Genomic DNA, 18,410 nt, shown 5'->3' on the forward strand with positions numbered 1-18,410 from the left:
TCCAATCTAAACTTCCCCTAGTGCAACTTGAGGCCATTTCCTCTTGTCCTGTTGCTTATTCGGAGAAGAAACAGACCCCCCCCACCTGCCTACAGCCTCCTTTCAGGTAGTTGTAGGGAGCAATAAGGTCTCAAAATTAGTTATTTCAGATAACTTAAAGCATGTATGTGGAAAAACCTAAAATGAAGGGTAGTGAGAACAAAGATGAGGAACTGCATGAGAATATTTTTAACTCTGTAATTAGTCTAAAACAAAATGTTGAAAACAATATCCTCTTAAAATAAAAAATCTGTTTTTGCCAGAAGTGTTCGGTTCTTGTTTCTTAGCCTAGTATTCTTCCTGATGGAGATGTCAGGGATATAAAACTGATAGCTTGGGGCTTTGTCTGATGACATTAGTCTAGGCTAATTGTTAAAGGAACATCTGAGGCTGCTTGAATGTCTTTTCTGGACAAGCTGGCAGTGGTAAAGTGGGGTTTGGCTGGAACTAACTGATGCGCTTTCCAGAGAAAACTAGTTTTGCTGGGACCAAACCTGGCCATCATGCTTAAAGGATCTGTAGTGGGGAACTTACTAGATGAAAAGGAAATAAAACAAGACTTCTAAGGATGCAGGTTAAACCTGTTAAACGTACTGAAAGCGGTATCTGTTGAGGTTGCACAAATGGAATTGTTTAGGTTTAATTTTTCAGGCATCTTCATCTTCCATAATCTGTGAAATGTGTGTATGCTTGAGTAATACAGATTAAAAGAAAATAAAAGTTCATACCACAGCCCTAAACAAAGTGGTCATATTTAAATTAAAAAAATCCTACACTAAGTTGTAATCTTGGAAAACTGCACCATTTTGTTTTCTTTGTATATGGTTTTAAACTAAAAGAGGGTAGATTTAGATCAGATATTAGGAATAAATTCTTTACTGTGAGGGTGGTGAGACGCTGGCCCAGGCTGCCCAGAGCAGCTGTGGATGCCCCATCCACGGAAGTGTTGAAGGCCAGGTTGGACAGGGCTGGGGGCAACCTAGTCTAGTGGAAGGTGTCCCTTCTCATGGCAGGGGAGCTGGAACTAGATGATCTTTAAGGTCCCTTCCAACCCAACCCATTCTCTAATTGTCTAAGGCCTTTTGCTGATAAGCATGTTACATTTATATTGTGTCATTTTGTGGAATTTTGTGACAGTCTGGTTAGAACTTCACTGATGTTGAAGAAGTCTGAAAGTCCACTTTTAATGGAAGAAAACACAAGCCCATCTAGAACTAAGAATCCTTTTTTCATCCTGCAGAGATTCTGTCCCCACTTGCTCCTGAGCTCTCCCTTTCGAGAGCTGTATTCTGGTGTTTAGCTGATGGCTTAGTTAGAAAATGGAATGGATGATTATGTAAGTATGTGGGATAGCAATCCCTAAAGACTTGCAGGACTTAAGGATGTGTTTTAAGAATAGCAGCTGGGTTGTGGAGGTGGGTATTCTATTCTGTGTGCATGTCTGTAAACTCTTTGTTGATGACATGGATTGAACAGCTCTGTTTGCAGGTAAGTAGTTTTTCCTGTGAGTGTATTTACCTAGATGGCATTACCTTCAGATTTCTCAATAAATCCAAGAACCTAGGGCGCTGATTAATATTTTTATTATTCCTGTAGAACATATATGTTTAATACCTATAGTTCCTTTATATATAGAGTATTTATATATATAAATACTATACTATATAGTATTATATAGTTCCTATATAATACCTAGAATTCCTTTCTATTGTTAACTGTTGATGCAGGATAAGAGCAGACGTGAATTCAATAAAAAATACTGTCAACTTACTAAGCTAAAGTTTTTAAAATCCCACACAATCACAATTAATAAATGCTGCTAACAATCATCTCTTAAATTACACATTGATCCAATGTATATGTAGCAGTAATTTAACCAACATACTGCAATAATGGTTATATCTACAGTAGTTGCGTTGTGTTACCTGTTCTGCAGAAAGTAAAGTTTTTGCAATGTATCTTTGACTTTTACTCCTACCTATGCTTTTAGGAGGAAACTGGAGGTATGAGTAGCTTGGAACTTACAAGTTAGCTAGTAAAGGAAGCCAGAGAAACCTTCATTATAAATGGTTGTTTTGATTTGGTGTGTGAACTTGCTGCATAAATAATATTCATATATTTAAACTCCTGAGTGGCTCTGGCATGCAACAGTATTAATGTAAATAACTCATGCTGACAGCTTTAAAGTTAGTTACCTGAAGCATCCAAGAGGCTGAATTGTCACATTCAAACTTGTAACACAAATTTCTAAGCAATATACTCACTAAAGATAGCTTTTAAAAGCAGATGCCTTACATATTTTTGTTTTAATTTGAAGGCATTTAACTACTTTGTATCAGATATAGGATAAATTCCAGTTTGTGCTTGAGTACTTCCTTGCAGCAACCCTGGGAAAACACCTAGCAGCATATACGCCTGCACTGTGCATAAGTCCATTTGCTTTTGTCAGTTCTTGCTGCGGCCTGTATCAGATACACCCTTTCACCAGTATCATCTGGCTGTACTGCATCTCTCAGAAAGGGCTCTGTGTTGCCAGTCAAGAGGGATGATGAGTCTGAGATTTGGATCTTCATTTTCTGAAGATGAAAAATTCTTGCAGCTGAAGGCTCTGTCCTTAACTGACAAAGAAACTGTATGGGGCCAGGCTTGAGTCTTCCTTTGGGTGGCACCCTAAGGTCTCAACCTGGGCAGTGAGTCTGAAGAGTTGTGGGCCCTGGGATCCTGGAGACAAGCCAGAATCATCTGGCTTCAAGAAAGCTGCTTGGGAGTAACTGCCTGATTTTTAGGCAGTGGTAGAAGAAGGGAGGAATATAGATTAGTGCTAGCTATGTGTATCTGATTTTGCTACGGTAACAGGGTGGCTGGTCAAAAAATATTTCCCTACCTTTCAGACCTGTGTTTTTAGAAAGAAATTTGTACTTGGGAGAAGAGAGTGCCCCAGATAGCTGGGTCAATAATACGGGCATTTAAGAATTTGCACAGGATGGCTTGGCAGCTTCAATGCACCAAGAGCTTGCTACAACTGAAGGGAGGTGGCTTTGCTTATCTCTACTCCCATCCTGGACAGCCTCATTTGTACAGAAAAAGAAATTGTACTGTCTTTACAATATGACTAGAAAATACTTAGATTTTTAGTTTTTAAGGAAGAGCAAAGGAGTTGAAGTGGGCTATCCAACAGGTCTGTTGCAAAGCTGGGATCACATTCAGCTGTGTTCCCGTCTCTGGAGGGACTGATAATTTGTTTTGGCATATAACATGTTAATGGTAGGGGCAGATGGTTTTGGTTTTTGTAGTGTACAGCACTGACTTGGTCAGGTCATGGAAGTCATATTGTAAAGAAGCTTAAAATGAAATTACCCCTAAACCTTGGGTTTTGCCACATGTCTTTTGGAAAAACTGATGGCACTGCTTAAGTGAGCAAGATATGGTGAAATTGAGATTGTTATTTTTGGCTGACTGTGTGACTGAATGGAAGGTGCTGCTCCTTTTATCTTTCCTGATAAAGCAGTTGTGGTGGAGAGCCAAGGGGCATAACTAATTACTCCTAAGGATGGATGTGTGTTTTAGATGTTAATTGCTACACATAGCCCTTAGGCTTTCCAGATAGTAACCCTTTTGTTGTGTTTTTGTTACGTATATTTCACTGTTTTGTAAAATCATCCTTTTTGTAATGTGACTCTGTAATTTCCTTCAGGCTGAAACTGGTAAGCCCACTGTCAAAGTGAAGCATCTTTGTCTCTTAAGATGGTTTCTTTTAATGTTGTAACGCCTCCGGAGATGCTTACACAAAACTTCACTATTAGAATATGCTTATGTGAGGGAATGATGTGTTTCCTCAAGCTGTTTAGAGGCTGTATGCTCTTTCTTCCACTATTTTGGTTCAAATTGGAAGGAACGCCTATTAAACTTGATAGTTGTATTTCAGGTAACGAATGATTTATCATTTTCTGAGCATTTTAGTTATGGTGGAGTTACTTAGGAAATGTTAGCCAAAGTCCATTAAGTGCTTTTTCTTGCCAGTGTAATTCAAACCATTAGGAGATAATATTATTTATGCAGGAAAAATTACAGTGACCAAACATGTGCCCAGTTCTGGACTTGCCAGTATAAGGAAGACATGGACCTGCTGGGGAGAGTCTAGTGAAGGACCACTAAGATGAGGAAGAGGCTGGAGCATCTCTCTTACGAAGAAAGGCTGAGAGAGCTGGGACAGTTCAGCCTGAAGAAGAGAAGGTTCAGGGGGGATCTTATCAGTGTGTATTAACACCTGAAGGCAGGGTACAAAGATGGCAGAGCTAGGCTCTTCTCAGTGGTGCCCAGTGCCAGGAACGGAGGCTGTGGGCACACTGAAGCACAGGAAGTTTGCTCTGAACAACAGAAAACAGTTTTTTTACTGTGAGAGTGACTGAGCACAGGTTGCCTAGGGAGGTGGTACAATTTCCCTCCATGGGGGTATTCAAAAGCTGTGTGGATGTGGTCCTGGGCTGGCTCTAGGTGGTCCTGCTTGAGCAGGCGAGTGGACAAGATGACCTCCAGAGGTCCCTTCCAACCTCCATGAGCCTGTGATTCTGTGAACATACGTTGAAGTGTATCCTAATTCTTCTGGTGAGGAGCGTCAATGCCATGCATGCAAGATTAGGGAATGAAGGTGATTAAAAACGCATTTCCTGAACTATAAGCTTAATGGAGGCAGGGTGGGGAAGGGAGGAGAAAAGAAGCTGAACTAACAAGTCAAAAAGATAATCCTACTTTAATGGAAGGACTTTCTATGAAAACAGTTAATATTTTCATGAGGGATTCTTTCACATTACAATTTTATTTGCGTATATTGGATGACTACTTGCTTTTACTACAGCAGCCTGGTTAGACTACCTTTGACTCCCCCACCCCAAGATGTATTATTGAGCGTGGGCCTTGAAAAAGATATAAGGATAGATACGTCAAGTGAGTGCTGGAATATTTGTCTAATGATGATGTTTTAAGAGAACTCTGTGGCCTGACTTGGGAAGGCTTTTTTCCTTTGTACTTGCATTCAGCTTTCTCAACAAAGCATATCTTCATGCTGCTGTTCTTATTTTGAAGGTGCAGTAAAAGGCACCAAACTGTTCAGTAGTCTGCTGTGTTGTCTTCTAACTTTTATATGTTGATGCTGGAACTGAAACTTCCTACTGATGCTTTGACTCTGAAGCATGTAATTGAAATGTGTCTGTTCAGTGCTACTTCTAAACAAAGTGGAGCCAGTGTGTCTGCTGCCATGTGTGAAATGTTTCTTTGATTCCCTTTTCGTACAGACTAAATCAAGAAGATGCTCTAAGAGGCAGGCTTTGTTTCTGCAGGGGAAGATCTGTTCCTTTTGACTTTAGATTTTTAAAAATGTAGATTATGAAGTCAGAACCTCTTTGGTCATATTACATCACTGAAGCCTCTAGGTGTTGAGTCATCATTATATTTAGAGGGTGGCACACTTCTTTTTAGTCTAATATTAGTATTCAAGCATGGACTCAGTGGAAGGTCACCCTAGCAAAGATGAAGTCAGTGCTCTAAGGCTGGAAAGGAATGCAGGCATCATTGTGCCTTCCTGGTACACTTGCTGTTGCTTTGTTTTACTTTCAGTTTTTCTACCTTTTAAGGTTGTTGTCCGTTGATACGATAACATTATCAGAAACTGCCACTTGAAGCAGACTGTGCCTTGTGCTGTGGAATCTCAACCTACTTTGTTTTGTTCTGCTTTATAAATGGAGTGAATGTTATTCCTTGTCATTCTGTGAAAATTGAGCTTTTTCTTTACTATACACTGTATACGCAGCTAATAAAATAAAAATATGGAGAGCTTGCAAAAAAAAAAAGGCTGCAGGAGCAGTTTTCTTTAGCACTTCATGAATCATAGCTGCCCTCTGGGAATCCTATCTTGCACTCTTCCCTGGGTGGTGGTTTACAGACATCCAAGAATTTTTTTGTATGATAATGGCAGCATTAAGATAAAGCTATAGGAGGCTGTTCTTGTTCTGAGAAGTGTGCAGTCTGAAAAATACATTTTCCATGGCACCTGTATTTTATTCTGTAACTTATTTCACATACTTCTCCTGTGAAGTCATTTCGGTGCAACACAGTATTTCAGCTGAAAACATCTATGAACTTTCACTCTGCATCTAAGATCCTGTCTGACTGCTGGAGTAATAATCCCAGCTTTTTCAGCCCTATTATGAGTCTTCCCTACAGCCTAAAAAAGCTGTTGATGTTTTTTCATTCATAAACCTGCCTTAGTTTACTTCCTATGATATAGCTGCTAGACCTTGTTAGTCAGCTATGTATTGGCACATGGGATGAGATGCTCTATAGCTGTAATTTTCATGCTTTACTTACAGGTCAGTTGTGAGTATTGAGGAGCTCTGATAACAAAAGCAGAAACTTCATGAAGTCAGACACTGTATCATATCAGCTATCTAAACGTGTATAGCAGTGGGATCCATAAAGCATTTTGAGTGCCTGGAACTCCCTAGGACTAGAACTACAGTAACAATAAGGTGCTGTGGCTTTACTGGAGAAAGGGCAGTAGCAAAGTTAATTTTCACTGGCTTTTGGGATCTGTTGGGTATTTATTTTGGTTTAGGGGGAAGAAAATTATTTAAACTTGGTGTGGTTTACATAGTCAGAATTTTAATACATATTTGTAAGGAGGTTATTTAAGGTTGTTCTTGTTCCTGTTAACAAGACAACTTGCATTTATTTAGATACATAGGGTCTGACACTTATTTTCTGAGGTGATTTGCAGAATTTCTAGTGGGACTGTAAGTTGTTAGTCTAGTCTGGTTTAGGCATTCCTTCTGCCTTCCCAGGTAGGTTGTTCTGGCTGTTAGAAGAAATGCTGAATCCTTTCAGTGTCTTTCTGGAAAAATGCATAAGCTTTATGCCCTTTGTGTTTCTTAGAAGGATACTGAGATTTTGCAGTTGTAACATTATGGTCAAGGTGAATCTGCATATGCCCGCTTCCTCCCATACAAGTAGAAGGTATACCTTGGCCATGATTATCCCGTTGTCATCCAGAAATTGCCAGGCTTCGTGTATTTCTCAATTCAATTCCTGCTCTGAAAATGTGTGTGTGTGTGTTTGTTTTTTTTTTAACAAAACCCCCTCAACTAACCAACCAGAAAAAAACAAGTATTCCTGAGCCTGAAACGGCGCTGTCTGTAATGTATACACTGTCTAATAACTTATGCAGGACTTGGGGTTATTTTCCCATCCATGCACAGGGTGCTTGGTAGCACAAATACCCTTGTTTCGATGGGAGAACATGCCTGGCAAAAGACCAACTGGGTTAAAGGTAGGCCTGTATTCATTGCAGCTGAAATTTGGAGGAGTGCTTCAAAGCAGCTAACTATACTAGTTATTTGTAAATTACAAAAATAAACTGATTAATGTTCTTTCCAGAACACACAAGACAGCAGTTACTGTCTGCTTTTTAAATTTGGAAATGTACTTTTCTCCTTAAGAGCAACTATGGAAAAATTCTTATAGTGTCGACTCTCTGGTCGTGCTCTCCTCTGCAGTCTAGAGGGAACGCCTTATCTCAAGAAACCAGGGTGGGTGGGAAAACTTTCCTGGGAAAGGACCATTCAGGGTAAGTATTTCAATTTTTTTTTTGTAGAGAAATATTTTCTTATCAGTTCTGCTAAAATACACAAAGTTTTAAATAATAAGACATTTTAACAAAGGTGTTTGTAAATCCATGCCAAGGTTTATGAGGACCTTCTGTTGTGGCATGAGAAAACAGGCTCTGGGGGCCAGAGGGAATTGCAAGGTCTTACCTGTCAGTCAATAAAGAGTTGTTCTGTTAATTACTCAGTCTTCTAGCTGAATGGACATTGTAGGATAATCTGTGGGTAGGTCTGAGATCCCTAAACACTGTACATATTTAAGATTAAGATTCCACTTTGCAGTTTTCTGTCCTCTGTAACAGGTTGAACTAAATTCCTGGACTTGAATGCCTTTTGATCTTCAAGGAAGTCGGGATCTGACCTGCAACACTGAGGCTAGTATACCTGTCCTCTGAGCTCCCTGCCGGTGTTACCTGGGATGTGGAGTTCAACCAATGACTTCTGCTGGCAGAGAAGTTTTGTTGTTGTTGGTTTTTTTCCTTCTGATTATCCTGCTTTAAAATATTTGAGAGTTTGACTGTATGTACGTGGAATTCAGAGTCTTTTTTTCACAGGACAGTGGTAGGATCTGTTGCTTTCTGGGCTAAGTGAGAAAACTCAGCAGCAATGTCTCCATGTAATTTTATGCTGTTACATAGGTACCAAGTTTGAGAGATTTGGATTTATTGTAACTGGCAATACTTGCTATTGTTGACTAGTGTTCCCTGGTTTTGTGTGGGTATTTTTTTTTTTTTCTTGTCTGGCAATCTGAGGTGTAGCATGTTCTTGTAAAACAAATTAAAGCCAAGAAGATAGACACCAGGTCACACTTGGAATAAACCACAGCAATGACTTCTACAGGAACTTCTTGCATCTAATTGAAACTTAGGTTGGCACAGTGCATATTAATACAAGAAGTCAACCCTTCAGGTATCTGCTGACACAAGCAAGAGCTACATCTTTCTAAGGGAAAAACTGCCTTTATGCAGTTTATAGAAAAGCCTTTCATTTGTTCTACTAAGTAGTTCTTATCAACTATTATCTGCTAATAATCAAACACAGTTTTGCCCTTCTCCTTCCAGCAAACTGTCATTCTGAAGTCAACAAAAATACTGTTTTTCTAGCTGATGGTAATCAAAAAGTGCAGTAAAGCCATTCTAATGTGGTTAGGGCAGCAGCTGTTCTTTATTTTAATACCATCAGAGGTCCTAATCCATCCACAAGTTCTGATATCAGCTTTCTGGCCCAAGGAAAAGGCTGCTAACTGAAGGTCAGCCTTCATTACCAATGCATAAAGACATTGCATTTACAGAAGCTACATTCTGGCTTAATCACATTCAAAATGGTAAATTTACAACTCTTAATTACTGGTTATTTAAGGGAATTTCTCAAATGTTTTGAACAAAATGTTAAGAACACCGCCCTAGAGTTTAATGTAGTTAGTAAATCAATGCTTAATGGAAATGGGTAAGAAGTAATGCTTGAAAAAGAATGTCTTCTTCGAAAATGAGGGATACTGGAGGGTGATTTGAGGTCATACAGAGTGGAGGGGAGAGACACAGCAGGTTTAAGATTGTGCCATTGGTTAAGAAAAATTCCCCAATAGATTTTAGCATAAGGTGGGAGATAATATTCAAGAGTTGAATCAAGGGGGAAGAATTAGCGATTGCTTCTGTACATTTGAAAACATGTTTTCGTCTGTGCCTGATAAATTCATGCTTCTTCACAGTTGATGGAAGTTTTAGCATTTGCTGCAGTAGTGCAAGGACTTCTCCATGGCTGTGTTCTCTGATTCAGTCCTCAGGCAGCAGATCTGCTGATAAACTGTACCATTTTGTCAGCTGGGAGTTTGCTCAAACTTTTGAGTTTCCTGTGTAGTATGAGTGCGTGAAGGGTTTTAGAAATGTTTTGTACTCTTTTTATTGTCTTGCTTTAATGTGATTACTTTTAACTGTAGGTTCTTTTGCTCTAATTTGATTGCATTTTATGGACACTTTACCCTGCTTAGATTACATGACTTTTGTACTGAGCTTTGAAACTTAATATGGAAACAGAGGCATTGCAAATATAGTGTATGTCTCAGAGGGTTAGAGAAACCTTTTCCATGTGATAGAGACTAATGAACTGGAAGTTAAGATGAGAGTAGGTTGGGAAAAAGAAATTACAGTATCCCTGGCAAGAGAGTAATGAAGGCATCTATTACACTGCAGCAGGGTAGATTCAGGTCAGTATGTGTTGTCTTTAATTGGTTTTGCAGTTAGTCTAAAAAGCATAAAGACATTGTAAGGCTGCAGCATGCAATCACTGAGAAATTTTGCCTTTAGTGCTACTGGAACTAGTATTGGGGAGAAATCTGGCGATTTCATCCCTGTTTTTCTCCAGTGTGTGTCTGGTTTACAAGGGAAGAACAAAACTGGAAACCAGGTGCTGAGGAAACGAGGTACCAACCCCTGACTGAGTGGGAGTTGGCCCCTGCTTTAAGGCCTCAATAACAGACTGGTGTGCACCATGGGGCTGACTTCTAAAAGCCATGAAAAAGTCATGTTGATTAATTATCTGTCTCTCTTTCAAGATACTACTTATTAAAAGCTTCAGGGTTTTTTGTTTGTTTGTTTGTTTAACAGCTGGAGGTTGTGGCATCCCAGACTTAAAACAGTCAGTTCACTAAGGCTGAAATACCACCAGTGTTGAAGTGAAGGAAATGGGTATTTCACATGGCTGAGCTTGTGTTGCATCAAGCCACAGGGCTATCTAGATCAGTCTTCTGCCAGTTTGGAAACTGGAGTTATTTTTATTTGCTTTTCTTTCAGTTCCTGGGACAGGGCCACGTACAGACTGACAGCACTGACACAGCACAGCAGAGTCTCGCTACTATACAATATCAAATGTTTTTAGTACATATTAGCAAGTTTACTTTCTTTTGATGTTGGTTGCTTTCACTTCTTGCCTTTGCAAAGCTTTTGGGTGGCTTTTCCCAAGAATGTGTGTTTAACAAGCAAAGAGAAAATTCAGGTTATGTAATGATAGATATTTAAATGAATAACCTCTACACACATTCTGTTCTTACCTGCTAGTGATCCTGTTCCTCTGAATAGATGTGTGTGGCTACTTCTCATAGTCTGACTTAAAGGTTTTCATAGAATCGTTTAGGTTGGAAAAGACATTTAAGATCGTTAAGTCCAACCATTAACCCAGCGCTGCCAAGTCCACCACTAAACCATGTTCCCATATACTACATCTACAAGTCTTTTAAATCCCTCCAGGGATGGTGATTCTGCCACCTCCCCGGACAGCCTGTTCCAGTGCTTGGTGACCTTTTCTGTGAAGAAATTTTTCCTGATATCCAATACAAACCACCCCTGGTGCAATTTGAGGCCATTTCCTCTTGTCCTGTTCCTTGTTACTTGGGAAAAGAGATGACCCCCACCTGCCTACAGCCTCCTTTTCAGGTAGTTGTAGAGAGCGATAATGTTTCTGCTGAGTGTCCTCTTCTCTAGGCTAAACAACCCCAGTTGCCTCAGTTGCTTCTCATCAGACTTGTGCTCCAGACCCTTCATCAGCTCCGTTGCCTGTCTCTAGACACACTGCAGTACCTATATGTCCCTTTTGTAGTGAGTGGCCCAAAACTAAACACAAGTGTTTGAGGTGCAGCCTCACCAGTGCCAGGATGCTGTTGGCCACCTGGGCACACAGCTGGTTCATGTCCAGCTGGCTGTTGACCAGCACCCCCAGGCCTTTTCCCACCAGGCAGCTTTTAACCCAGCATAGCGTAAGCCCGTTCTAAGCTATGAGCAGCCAGTCTCTCCAGGACAATACTGTGGGAATCAGGCTTTACTAAGGTCTGGGTAGACAACAGCCACAGCCTTTCCCTCATCCACTAGGCAGGTCATCTTGTTGTTGAAAGAGATTGGGTTCATCAAGTAGGATCTGCCTTTCATAAGCCTGTGCTGGCTGGCGCTGATCCTGTTTCGGTCATGGACGGTTCCAAATTCCTTTGAAGTCTGCTGCTGTCAACAGGAGCAGCAGAAATATATCACAAGTGTTGTGCTGTCCTTTTAATAAGTCTTTCCCAAAGAGATTGTTTTATTCATTACTGGTTGTCTTAAATCTATCACTCTTACACTTTTCAGACTACCTGCTGTTTAATGACCTACATATAGGAAATGCATCATGTCCTGTGTATGTGTTTAAATTTTGAGAAATTTTTGTGGTGCTGTCACTGAAGCATAGTTCAGATTATCTATTCAAAACCTTATTGCACTGTATTCTTTCTGCTGATATAAAATGTACAATCAGATTGACATTGTATAGTGACAATAAAAACCATTTAAAATAGTTTATCCAAACTGTGTATCTGCATTTCATGCATTTAATTCGGGGCTAAGAATTAAATCCTTATCTGATATTTGTCAGTCTTAAAGCAGAAAGAGATGGATGTATGCATTATCAACTTACAATACTTTTATTGGATACATTACAAAAGATGATGAGATTTTTCTGAAACTTGCATCTTTTATTCCCAGTACAATCCCGTATTTTGTATTTTTCCAGCCCATTCTTCTCTCTTGGTTTGTTTTTGTGGCCCCCCCCCCCCCCCCATTAGTAGGTCTTGCACAGATCTACACTTTGAATGAGAATTATTCCATGTGAAAAACAGACCACCAACTACTTCCTGGTAGTATATATGAAGGGTGGGGGTAGACACTGGATTCTCAGAAAACTCTTAAGCTGAAAGTCATTTGAGGACAGTGACTGTTTTAGGATTTTGCGTGTTTTCTGTACCACAAATAAATGGTATACAGTTTCTGGATGGGCTGGTCTCCTTAAAATATTAGGTACCTACCTTGCTTTTTCTTCTACATCTGCATTAATGCCCTCCCTAATGTCCTCCCTACCTTACTTTGCTTTTGAAGGACCTTCATCTGTCTTTTATCCACATCTTTGTAGCATATAGACTCCTATTAACGCCAGACCTGTAAAACATGGGTTGTGTTAGTATTCTGTGATACTGATTTTTTTTTTTAAGGGAAAACTTTAGATTCTTGTTAATGCCGTCTGTGGTTTTGAGCTTTGTGGTACACCTGAGTTGCCATCTGTATGGCAGTTGTTTAGCTTGTTTTTCTTTTTTTCTTGATGTCGTATCTTAGCTGTGTGTAGGGTGGGGTGAAAGAGTATTTGAAACTGAGATTCTCACTTCTGAAAACTGTAAAAACACCAATGCTGTGGAATTTGAGATTAAAAATATGAAAGTGAAAAGCACTTACACTTCTTTCTGATCTCTCCTTGCACCTAATAATCATGCAACATGTCACCTTGATAATGAAGATAATTTATACCCACTTAGACTATTTACACCGTATAAGGGAAAGTCCTGGCTGATGCAGAAGAAACCAATGCTGTCTGTGGTCTGGTTGTATCAAGTGCCATGGGTGCCATCTGCTGACTTCTTCATGTACCACATAGCTCTTAGGCTGTGGGAAGAAGGGAAAATACATTATGTTAAGGAATGTAGCTATAAATATCCTGCCCCTTGAATATTAGATAAAAATTAAAATTTTTAATACTTGCTGGTTTTGTGTGATATGAGCAACAATGTTCACCCTAAATGTATTTGTGTTTTATTCCAGCCCTGCAAAATAGTTTTACAGAGTAATTGTTACTGTCAGAGTTCTTTTGCAGTGTTTTTGATTATGACAAACCTAGATCTTAATTTTTGCAGTGTATTGTTGCTCATTGTCTGAACTTGGCTTCTAGCGATATACTTTTTATCTTTTCAAATTTTTTTACATTTCTAAACTCTCCTCATTCCACTTGTTGTATTCTATCTGTGGCATCCTGTGTATAGCTAGTAAGTGAGACTGAAATAATGTCTTAATTGTGCTTGCTTGCTTGCAAGCCTGGTAAAAAATATTGTTTTCCTCAGCGAACATACCAGCAGTGCTACCAGGTAAGGTGTATAATTAATTGGCCATACGTGATTTAGTAACAAAGCTGAAAGAAAGTCCAGACTGAAGGAGTACAGTGTAGCTAAATCCTAGAGTAGTTTATAGCCGGTTTATTAAATTGGTTTTAAGGGGAAACTTCTGTTTTGTCTTGCTTGTCGTAGTTTTCTTTAAAACCTAAATTGATGCATTGCTTTGGGTCACTTAACTGAATCTACTGAGAAGAAATTCAGTCCTAATAAGCATGGAAGTCTAATCTCTGATGCTATAGTTTTAAACCGTGTTGCTGCTATAAATCAAATAACATTCTGGCAAGAGTTCCAGCACTATGATGATCTTTTCAACTGAATTTTTAAAATGGTCCATGACATGCTTTTGGCTGAGGACAAATAGTACATTCCCTAACGACTTCCAGGCATGGTTTGGGAGTCCGCATGGTCCCAGCAATCATTCCCAGTAGCCATTTCAGAAGCCAAGAGTAAAGCTAAGAGTTTCCTCGAAATAACTTAGTTATCATTAATAGCACAGATGTGGCCAGAACATGGGGGTTTATGTCATGGCCCTAACTGCACCAACAGACTTTGATTACTGTGACCAGTCTCACCTTCTTACTGGTCCAGAAACTCCATTTAAGCTCAGCATGGGGCCTTCATTCCTGGCCTGAACAATTACATAGGTCTACCTGTCTCAAGTCCTGTCCTTGGACACATACTGTAGCCTTGGACTTACGTTGCAACTTTTCTAGTTCTGGCTCTGGGCCCATCTCTTTTTCTCCCTGACTCCCTAGACAGACCCAGACCTGTTCCCATCACCTTCTGTGGCCAGGGTTGTCAGTGGTTGCTATGACCAGCACATTGTTCAGCCCACCCTGTTCAGATGCTGCCCTGGTCTGTGAGGGCACTGCCTGTGCTGTGGTCACCCTCAGCTTCCACTTAATCCTCATGCATGGAGCAGCTTTGCTGTCACTACTCCCTGACAGTGGCCTGAGGACTTCGGAATGGGCCTTGACAGCACTGAACTTACATCATGTAGAAGCAGTTCCATTGTCCTGATACCAGTTGAAGCCTGCTGGATTAAGTGGAGATTTCTCTTGTGATATCTTGGGATCACATGATTGAACATATGTTCAGGGCTTAGGCTAGTAACTCATGGAAGTATTGCATATGAAATGGAGACAGTAGTTCTAGAAACACCTAGTGGGGGACAAAGAACGTGTTTTAGACTGGGTGCACCTTCTTCACGAGACCCTAGTGTAAATTAAGTGGTGCTTCAGAGAGACTCAGCATAGCTGGAAGCAGAATGCAAAAGGCAGATCCTGATGGAAAGTAGTGTATCTTCAGTCTTGATGAACGTCAGTGCCAGAGGTGATGTGCCTAAGGTGGTTTGCTAGTGTCTGAGTCCACATGTGCCTAGCAGTAATGGATTGAACTTGAAAGTACAGGCAAGTCAGAAATGGGAGTTTAGAGAGGTTTATAAACATTCTGTCTTCCTGTTACCTGATCTTTCAAACCGTAGTAGAAAATATAGTATCTGCAGAGGAGAATAATAATTGAAAATATTGGAGTGAGACCATCAAGAACCATCAAGACTGGTGTATTTCCTACCCAGCTTTATTTGCATCTAACAAAACACTTGATCTTCCAGAGGTTTTTTTTCCTTTGTTGTAAGGACAAAAGCAAAACATTTGGAAGCCTTTAACCCATAAATGGGGTCACTGAACCCCTAATGCAGAAGTGCTGTGAAGGTATGTGCTTGGGGGACAAGCACCAAGATTAATTTTCCAGTTTTTTTGATCCTTTCACAGAACTTGAGGCCAGTTTCCCTACTTTGACTTCAGTTTGAAAGGAGCATGCAGTCCTTTAAAATTCCATTTGAATCTTCTATGGCTGAATGGTAATGAAATTAGTATTTTTTCCACCAAGAATTTGATTTCTTTTCTTAACAAAAGTTTTCTACTGAAACCCATTTTGACTGAACAAAAAAAACCTTGTGAATTTTCGTCATGACCTCCTTCTAAATACCTGAGATAGATGCCTACCTACTTTATCAGAAAGATTAGACAAAACATCTGAAATGGGAATTCATACAGTTCTTTTACCTTTGCTTTTTTCCTCTTGCTGTTTGCTTTCTTCTGGATCACAGTCTTGCTTCTTGCAGATTATAGGATCAGGGCTTGCTGCTGTGTGCATTTTCTGTCTGTCATTTTATGATGTAGGTTCAATTTTCAAATTACTTTAACTAGAACATACTTCTGTAAGATGATTTGTTTTTTAAAAGCTTGCATTACCGTGATATGTTTGATAGATACGTGAAATGGTTATATAAAATTTCAGAGTTTATAAAGTCACTCAAACTCTGAATTAAAACACTGCCAACTTGTACATTGCAGTTGAACTGAACCTGAGTGGGAATTATGTGCAAGGTAGGAATGAAATATTTTATGTAACTGATATTTAAGTGCTCTGCGATGCTGAAGGCCCTTTGCCAAAAAGCTAGTATTGATATAAGCACCACAGGAAACCAATTGCTTCTCAGTGCTTTGCATTAATAAATTGCTTTTAATACTTCTTAATTGTCTGCTGAGCTCAGAATCCTAATGCATTTTTAAATATCCAATGTTTCATCTCTTTGTGTGTGTGCACTTTCATATTTTTTCAAGATTTTACGGGTGTCCTACTGGGCTAGCTAAGTTTTGATGAAATAGCTTCACTTATGTACTGATAACAGTAAACTCAATCTACAGATGTGAGAGTTCTTAGACAAGCATTTAATACTGTGTTACATTGTTGAACTTTGAAGTTAACAGTTTTTCAGTGCTTAGAAAAGGTCTTGTTGTAACTAGAGATGAATGGCTGGTATTTTGTAGCTGATTCCTTTTGAACAGGTGGGACAATACCTGGAAAGAGAGCTTTAGAATGTGTTGGAAGGGTTTAGAATCTGGCCCATGGGGAGTGATGGTGGAAATCAGTGTGTGCAAACTTGAGTTACAGAAAAAACCCAAACCTCAACACCACCCCACCACCCCCCCCCAAAAAAAAAAACCCCAAACACAAAAAAACCCCAACAAACCAAACCAAACAAAAAAACCCCAAACCCCAAACTCCCACTTGGAACAAATGCAAATCCTGTTCCTGGAGATTTAGTTTTATAATCTTCCTGTACTCTGAAAAGTGTCATGGATGGGCATGTTATTTACAACGAAAAAAGTCAAACCTCCACCCCTCCTTGAAATCGGAAACTTAAATTCCTTTTGCTTTCTTGCCCTGTGAACTACACTGCTGTGTTTAAAGTGGTTTCAGTCTATTGCTTACTTTATGTACTTATGTAAGCCATAGGTTCTGTGCAGTCTAAGAAAAAGGTAGTAGCTTATTTTTGTGAGGGAAGCTATCTGCATTGATACTGTAAATGTGAGCTTTTATCTAACTTTTAGGATGCTTTGCTTTTCATGGTTGGAATCTATCGTCTGTCTCAATAGACTCACCAGAAGGTGGGGATAAGGACCTTTTTAAAAGCTTGGAAAGGAAATGTGGGACCTTTTTCTTTACCATTCTGCTTCTTGCTGGTAACTGAAGTTCTCCACTTGATATATGCTAGTAATTCCATTCATAATATTGGATTCAGATACAATTCCTCTTTCTTGTGTCAATTAACCACACCATGATTTGAAGAAAAAACAAGACTGTGTAGGTAAAATAGCCTTCATATATCCCTTTCTAGTTCTTGGTGGTTGTGTCATTGTGGTTTTTTTTTTTGTTTTCTTAACCCCATCTATTCCCTGTCAGTGTTTGCCTCCTTCAACCTGTTTAGTTGTGGATTGTACAAATTCTGTTCTTTGCACCAGCTGACACAAGGGTATTTATACCTCCACCTACAAAGGAAATGATGCAAGATACATAGTAAGTGGCAAATCCTTAGTGGATAGTTTGGTATCCAAACTGTGGAGAGAAAGCATAGCTGAGTGATTGCAGACTTGTTTGGGACTTCAGACCCAAATTGTGTTCACAGGTTTATGTTTCTGTCCTGACTGGGACACTACAGATGTGTATTGGAGTGCTCAGTTATTATCCCACCTTCTACAGCAGGGACATTTATCCTGAAAATGTTTAGTGAGAATTAGTTAAGGCACTTAACATGCCTTGCTATTACAGGTAGTCCCTGATTTTTATTTTTTTTTTTTTAAAGAGGGGAGGGGAAATACTATTGCATTAAGATGATTAAAATCTGATCCATGTTTATGCTTATTTGTTGTCTTATTTAGCAAAGCTCCACTGAGGTATATAAGATTACTTGGAAAGCAAGGTAATGCATAAGATGGATAAAGTTTCAGCCTGGCTGAGATGAATGGGATCAGCTAAAATATGCAGTAGTAAATTATTTAAATAAATTTACAGCATGTTTTTGAACAAAATGTGTAGGTTGAGTACTTGTGCTGTTCAATACCCAGCCTTGGTAAGGAGCCTTTTTTTTGTCGTTGTTAAAAATAACTTGATAAAATACTCTAGTTTTATCTCTTATCTTCTAATTTAAGAATACATTACTTGTGTCATCGCCACTTGACTGCTTAAGGGTGTGGGTAGAAATCTTCCGTATTCTGATCTTTATGGGGGAGGGAGGATATTCTCCAGATATACACAGAAATACTTAGAAGAGCTAATTGGTAACTAATGGATACAGTTGCTATCTCGTGCATAAAGATAAATAGATATTTAACTGAGGAGAATTCCTTCCTGAGATGTTTGAATACGTCAGTAGTTTTAAATGCATTAAACATAAAAAAGTTTTTGTCAAGCGCTGC

General features: G+C 39.4%; 1 protein-coding gene across 2 annotated transcripts in view; it reads left to right on the forward strand.

Moving 5' to 3' along the window:
• RCAN2 (regulator of calcineurin 2) overlaps nt 1-18,410 on the forward strand; it is a 92,461-nt gene that overhangs the window by 9,263 nt on the left and 64,788 nt on the right. The gene's annotated exons all lie outside the window — the stretch shown is intronic.

This window comes from Falco rusticolus, chromosome 6, assembly GCF_015220075.1.
Source record: "Falco rusticolus isolate bFalRus1 chromosome 6, bFalRus1.pri, whole genome shotgun sequence".
Lineage (NCBI taxonomy): Eukaryota > Metazoa > Chordata > Aves > Falconiformes > Falconidae > Falco > Falco rusticolus.